The 7,540-nt window shown below is 38.0% G+C and overlaps 1 long non-coding RNA gene and 1 pseudogene across 2 annotated transcripts; both read right to left on the bottom strand.

Moving 5' to 3' along the window:
- Positions 1-2,351: 2,351 nt before the first annotated feature.
- Positions 2,352-3,273, bottom strand: LOC148851157 (protein SMALL AUXIN UP-REGULATED RNA 12 pseudogene; annotated as a pseudogene). The gene has a single exon (XR_016098689.1). The product of XR_016098689.1 is annotated as a protein SMALL AUXIN UP-REGULATED RNA 12 pseudogene (transcript).
- A 1,950-nt stretch (positions 3,274-5,223) lies between these two features.
- LOC148851156 (uncharacterized) lies at positions 5,224-6,483 on the bottom strand. The gene is made up of 2 exons (XR_016099297.1): positions 6,001-6,483; positions 5,224-5,649 (listed from the first exon to the last, which is right to left on the bottom strand). It is a non-coding gene; the product is annotated as an uncharacterized LOC148851156 (long non-coding RNA).
- Positions 6,484-7,540: the final 1,057 nt, after the last annotated feature.

Raw genomic sequence — 7,540 nt, 5'->3', positions numbered from 1 at the left:
AGAGATGTCCATGCCATGCATGATCAGCTTGTTTCATTAGGATTTAGGCCTAAAAAAATGTTAGGCTGAATTAGGAGTATAAATACAAATATGTAGAGTGTAAATCATGCATTTTATATGTATTTGTATTGTATACATTTGTATTTATACTTCTTTTAAAGTGGGTCTTTTGGTATTGTTTTCCAAATCTTTTGGTATTTGTACTTCTTTTAATGTGTCTTTCCGTATAAAGATGCAATAAAAAAATCGAAAAACTCTACTTAAAACTTCCAGAAAATAAACTAAAATAAACTTTATCAGTATTTTCGAAATATCATCTTTCGAAGATTAAATAATTTTCCAATCAAATAGAAAAAGATCAAAACTTTAACTTGTAGATTTTAAGATCCGTACAAAAAATCACAACAAACGGGATGTTATCAAGTATTCAGGAAAAAGAAGCGAAGGGAAGACGCGCCAAACTGGGTGTTATTAAGTATTCTGGAATAAGAAGGGAAGGAAAAGAAATGAAAGGGTTTTTAACTTTTTACTAATATATAAGTGGAATTTAATGCAACTGACAGGGGTGCAGAAAGAGGTTCAAGGATATCAAACCTTGGAATATTTCAGATGGGCCTTGAGCCACTGTGCCCCTATTTTTACGGTAGGTCCTACCATTGATCCCACCCGACTGGCCTTGGGATATATGTATTCCACAGCATTTGATCGATAATGACAAACAAGGTCAATGGACACAAAACAAAAGTAAATGCAAAAGCAAAAGCAAAAGCTTGGTCATCCAACTAAACTATATACTTCCATCCAATCAATTAAACAACCTAAACCTCTGAGTTGGTGTCCTCATGTTTATTTCGGTTCTTGGCATATCCTTTAGAAGTTAAAAAAAAAAAAAATTAGTCTAAGGGTATATATACACGTAAACAAGTAAAGGATAAATATATAAATTCATATTAAATAATTAAATTTATCTTTCATCACCTGCATCAAAATCGAGGTAAATAGACTGGATCCATTAATCAAAAACCAACGAATGCAGAGTGGAAGATTGAATCGTGGCCCATTTAGAGAATTTCCTACTGGGTATTGTTGGTGGATGGCTCCCACTAATCACATAATCCCTCCATCTGATTGGGTGGGCTATCCCTAGACCGTGGGGTACCGGTACGGTCTAACCCCGTACAATAAAGGGATGAGGGGAACCTTTCCTTTCCTTACACAATCAAGTCAACCATTTGTCAAAAAAAAAAAAAAAAGTCAGTTTATCAGATGAATAAGCTTGTCTGAACGGTCTGACTATTTGGGTTTATAGATACTGAGGGAGATCTCATCAATGGGTCCCCTGATTGGATTGTTTCATCCACCTTGCATGTGCGCCAAATGTACGACTGGGGAGTGATTAAGCATAGAATAATGACTTCACCAGGAAAAAAAAAAAAAAGATTCGTGTTGGTACACCATAATTCTTGTGGGCCCCCGGTGGATCATTCCTTAATTCGTGTTCAGACTGTAAATCAGGAAATCTAAGTGGAACGTCTATGTCTTTCATAATATAATGAAATTGAAATTAAACAAAACCCCAAATAACTCTCGGAATTTGTGTTTAGTCAGAAGTTATCAAAAAAAAAAAAAAGAAGTAAGAAATACCATGCGGATGGAAAACATATTTTTTCTTTAATTAAACAAGAGGTAGGAATTTGTGTAAATAAGTAAAAAAATAAGATTATAGATTCCAGATTCCTTATTTCGTCTTGAATGATCCTGTAATGCATGGGCACTGGATCAGGCACCAAGATTATTTATATATTAATTGTTTCTTGTTTATAGTTCTACTAGTTCTCCATTTTTTTTCTTAAAGCAATCCGATTAGAAGTAAACAATATACAAATCAATGTATCAAGTACTTATAATAGCCAAAACATATAAGGTAAAAACTAAAAAAGAGTAGCATTTACATTAAAAACTTTACGTAAAAAAAATACAAAAGACCAAACGACGGCCGTTGATTTCTTTGGAGAATTCAACAAGGCAACATGGAATTCCGTGGTGATTCAGGCCTGCCACCTGCTTTCTTACATTTTAGATTTTACTGACGATGGTTGGTAACACTATTACATATATCTTTCTTTTTTTTGGTAGATATTATCAGCATATATGTGTATGTAAATACATTGGTGTTTGTTGACACGCCTTCTTCAAAGAATTCCAATCCTCTAAACTAAGTTATTTAACAGTCATGAATTGTTTATTGATTTGATAGAGTATTTCAACTCATTCATGATTAATCAACTCTTCCCAGGTGTCAATCCATGCAGAAACAAGAAACAAGCTTAAGGCCTTAAACATTGAGAGCGTAATAACTAATACGGGGATCAGCCACCTTTTCCTTCATTAATGACTAATGAGTACTCTCACAGGGCGCAAACCAGCACCGCTGTAAGGAAAATCTTAAAATATACAAAATCTAACCCAGAAATGTTCATGGGTCTTGAGTCAGGATCTTTTAACAGAAGATCAGAGGAAGAAAAAAAGATGAATGAGAAGAAGAAGAAGCAAGAAGATTCTACAAAAAAGAGAAGCAGCGGTGCAGCTTCGTCTTTGCCAACTTCTCCAAATATACCGCCCCCCAACCTTTCATCTGAGCGTGGAAGTTAGAGAGCGGAAAACAACTTCTTCGCAAGGAATAGTAAGACCCATTTCGTGATGGAAGCCGAACTCCTCTTCTGCTCTTTGAAGCAGACTCTGAAACTCGGGATGGGTTAGGAAAGAAATTGGAACAATAAATCTGCTTCTCTTCTCCCCGACGTATACTACAAAGTGGCCTTTGGGTACGTCGACGGGAAGACCTTCTTCAACATAGCCTTGTTTCTTGCCTAAGCTCGAACATCTCTTGAGAATCTGCTTGATTACTGCTGTTTGAGGTAGCTTGTTCGACTTCCCAAGAGCCATTTCGGAATTCAAGAGAATTGAAAAGGAGGTTGAAGTAAGTAGATAGATAGAAAAAAAAAAAAAAAAAAAACAGAGTGAAGGAAAGAGTATAAGAACAGATGGAAGGTGGCTTGAAAGGAGAGGAGGGAAAGAGGGGTATTTATGGAGTGAGAGTGTGGGAGAGAGGGAGAGAGAAAGAAGCAAAGTCATGTGGGCTGTGGGGGCAAATGACAGACCACGGGTGTTTTGGGGAAGGTGTGTATGCAACAAGGACATGCTGGGAGCCAACCCCATTGGGCTTTCTCTCCCTTGTTGGCCCTTCCAAGGACAATATGGCTCTCTCTCTCTCTCCCTCTCCCTGGTTTGGATCTAAGTTTTCAAGCTTCTAACATTTTTGTCTTTTCTCTTTCTTCAAGTTTGGAAAATGTCTATTTAATTTGCTTGCCCCCTTCACCCTCTTTTCCCTTCCTTTTCCTTTTTATATTTATATTTATTTTTATTTTCTTTGTGGGTCTTTATCTGTAACTTCCGAGATTTTTTTTGGGAATGTGAGTGGCTTCCGATTTAAAACATTGCTTCTCCACTTTTATTTATTTGGTGATAAGCCCTTCTAATTTTTAAGTTAATAGATTATTTTCAGTTTTCTTTTGGTGGCAAAAAAAAAGAAGCAAAGTTTCAGGCTTTCTGAACACTAATTCTTAATTTTATTATACCCTTTTATGGTTAAAGAGAACGTAATTTCAATATGTTTCCTCTCTTTCAATAGTCTGTTTTTGGTGCTTTTGATTCAATAAGCTTCAAACAGGCATGGACCTTTTAGCATGAAACTTCACTATATTCTTCTTTTTTGGGTTCGATTTCGAGTTTCAGTGTCGCATTGATACATCTTTGTCCCCTCTTTTTGGGTGGACTTTACTCTTTACACATTCCCAGTTTCCTAGATTCAACTATCGGTTACATAAGCATGGCTCGTTTCTTTTATTAATATTCCAATTTAAATTCAGTTTTGTGACGCGAACACTTTCTGAAATTTAATAAGAGTTTTCATCTTATTTATTATTGATCTCTCTCATCTTTTCTTCTTCTTCTCCTCTCTCTCTCCCCCCACTCTTCACGGATCAATAATAACTGTACTGAAGAGTACCATCTGGTGTTGTGGGTGTTTGTGTTTGGCATTATTTGATTGTTGTGCACTGGAGCTTGTGATTCTGTCGATTGAGAGGCAGAAAAAAAAAAGTAATTCGCAGAGTATCAATAAGTTGCACAACTGCCATGTCTTCATCAACTGTTTGCAGTTTTTTGACTCTTCAGGCCCCACCAATCAATTCTTCACTGTTTTATCTTTGTCTTTAATTTGATGGTACTCAGCCTGAGCCCTCAGATACAAACTAGCTAGTAAAGCTATAGCCTTCCTCAATGTATCTCCCTAGTATTTTCTTTTTTAATTTATTATTTTCTTTAGTCGGGGAACTACTTACTGCCTTTACGCTTCTATTTTTTCTTACAGTCTGTATCAAAATGGATAATCTTCCCAGTTCTGTACTTCTGGATAATTTAGCATTTACGTTACAAGCAAAGATTAAATCAGAGAACAATGAGACCAAGCAAAGAAGGGCGGGACCAACCTTTTGGTAGGAAGTGGGAACCCACAAACATCTTTTATACCAAAATTCGTTCAATTGCTAAACAATTACTGTTCTTTTCATACAGGAAAAATAGATAGAAATTTAATTTGGTTTTATATAATTTTCTCTTTTCATACAGGAAAAAATGTATTTCTATCATGGTTTTTAAAACCAAACCGGTCAGGGGTCCAGTTACCCATTCGAACAGTCCGACCGTTTGACCCTAACGGTTGACCCATTCTGACAAAAAATTAAAAAACGGTCAAAACCATTCAAATGATTAACCAGCCAGTTCAATGGTTTGCTGACCAAAATCAACGGTTTTGAAAAAAAAAAACGATTTTTAGAGAAAACGGAACTGGTCAAGTAATTGATTCCCGGTTTTTCTGGTCCGACCGTCCGGTTTTAAAAACCATGATTTCTATATTTTATTTTATTGTTTGATCTCCCTTAATGGCTAATCCTATAGAGGATATAGACGGTTGGCGTTTTGTTTTTTTTTTTTTTTTTTTTGTCTTCGGAATCCACGTAATAGCATGGGGGAGAGAAAGCTAGATAAAAAAGTTAATATTAGAGGATATGGTTCATCTTAAATGGATCAGAAAGGCGTTATGATATGGCTAAATTCATTGCCACGTGGCAGATCAGAACCACTCATACTAAAGCTTGTTATCTAAATGGGCAACCTGAAAAGTTGGTGTCATTTAGAGGTTGGCACGTCATCTCTAGAACATGGTAAAGTATGTTATTAGAAAATTTCAATGGACAGAAATGATTGTGTGTGTGTGAAGAAGTGAGACGGCGTCTCCATCTCCAAGACTTGAGAGAGGTGGTCCTTCACTCCTCTTAAAAACGACTATCACCAGATGGAGGGTGGGTTGCAATTAGACATAATGATCACATCTCAAACGAGCGAGCGCCAGCCACTGGTATCTCTAGTCTGGCCTGCCTCCCATCCGTAAAAGCTGCTTCCCATGTTCTGAAGCTCAAACCCATCTCACACAGCCGGAGTGGAAGTCGTGTACACTTTTATATTTTCTGTCTTCTCTGGTTTTCTATTATCGTTCACGGTAGTCCATTGCCAGAAGTTGGGATGATTCTGGGAATGAGTTCATGAAAATTTGAAATTAGTTAATTAGTGACGAGAGGTATCAGTTTAATTTAAGTACCCATAATTAACGATGAATATGGCACTCAACAGAATATCAGACACAATATGGTTGGGACTTGGGACAAGGCTTAGATGGTGGTGAACTGGTGATGATATAAATGAGATATCAGTATGACGTTGTGAGGTTAGAACTCCGTCTCAGGTGAAGACTTTCACAAGGTAAAGGTGGAAGAAAAAAATGGATTTGGGCAACGCGTGAGAATCTTTTGTAGAAGCCTCCCACGTTCAGTGAATGAGATTGGTTGGTGAAAATGAAATGGAGGATAAAAACAGAATTACCAGGTGGGTGTGGGTGGCCCACCATTCCCATCCCACTATGGATAATCAGCAAAGGCATGATTTGCTTTGGTTGATGCTGACTCGATCCTCCTGTTCTGCACATGAAGGCCATGTTACTCTTGCCCCCTCCTCGCAGAGAGCCTCTGGTAAAAGACAGTGCAGTAAGGTGTAAGGCTCTGTCTCTGTGAGATCATCCCAACTGCTTGAAATGGCTAGCTTGCTTACTCAACCAACCACGCATCCCTGTAACTGTAACTACCCATCTCTTCTAAGGCCCATGGTTTTGTAAAAGTGCTTGAATTCATCAAACTTCCCTATACATTGGCTCTTGTCAGCACTTGGGATAACTCAAGTTTGGCTAGGATTGAGATCGTGAGTGCTTTTTAGTAAGGACGAAGGGCGTGGAAATGGGATGGGATTGATGACGGTGATATCATAAAGAAACAAACAAAGCAAAGCAAAGCAACAGGAAGAAGAAGAAACTTGAAACAAATAAATGGATGGATGGTTAATAAACGAGAAGGATCAAGGCATAGCGGTGGTTCCATTGGTACTTTCAGTATACCAGAAATGATAAGACAACAAATGTTTACATCTTAGAATGGTTTTGGATCTTTTACGATTTTGATTTTGAAATTTGAATGCGGTCCTGGTGCAGGCATTAATACACATTGCCAATCTATCTAAGACACAAAGCCTCTCAACTAGCATGTGAATGTGACAAACCATCATGGAAGGACAAGACAGAATTACGTTGAAAAGACATTGACAGCACAGAGCAACCCCCACCTAAAAGAACAGAGAGGCCCCATTTCCAGTGCACTACCAATATCCGGACCAGAACATAAAAGGACTTGCGGAGGTACTCGAAAAGCATCCGTAACTACATCACTTGTACTGGTATAACCATTAGCAGGGGACATTGATGTGAGCCATGCAATACCTACAACTGTATGCCAGCTGCCAGCATATAACACAGATCACATCTTATACTGGGAAGATTGGACCTGCCATGGCCAATGAAATTGTTTCATTTGGGGGCAAGGCAGCGCCACTGTAGACTGTACCAAACTACCAATACCTGCATTAACCTTGAAAATATTAAGCCCTTGCCAAAGCCAAATGCCATGGGAGACGTTAAAAACCAATGAAGACACTTACCTACATATATGATTAGAAGCCATTACTTGGTGCAAAGGTAAAATCCTAAGTTGCAAGCATGAGAATGTAGGTGTCTATTTGAGGGCGGCCACTGTGACAAAAAGCCTAACCTTAGGATTATACCCTGTATACCCCAAGACCGGATCTATTCTACACGCACATCCTATCATGCATTAGAAACATTTCCTGTACTTATTTGTTATTATTCACGGGAGATGTTTTCTCCCGTACTTATTTGTTATTATTCACAGGAGATGTTTTTAATGCTCGGTGGATATGCCTGAGGCGCCCATTTGTGAGGAGCAGATCCCATCACATCTATCCCTTCCAAGGATATCAGATCCGCTCCTCACAGAACGCACCTCACAGCATGTTGCCA

Source organism: Nelumbo lutea, chromosome 5 (genome assembly GCF_056320005.1).
Source record: "Nelumbo lutea isolate HS-2025 chromosome 5, American lotus-T2T, whole genome shotgun sequence".
Lineage (NCBI taxonomy): Eukaryota > Viridiplantae > Streptophyta > Magnoliopsida > Proteales > Nelumbonaceae > Nelumbo > Nelumbo lutea.
The sequence above is the reverse complement of the archived record's forward strand: the minus strand, read 5'-3'. Positions and strand labels throughout refer to the sequence as shown.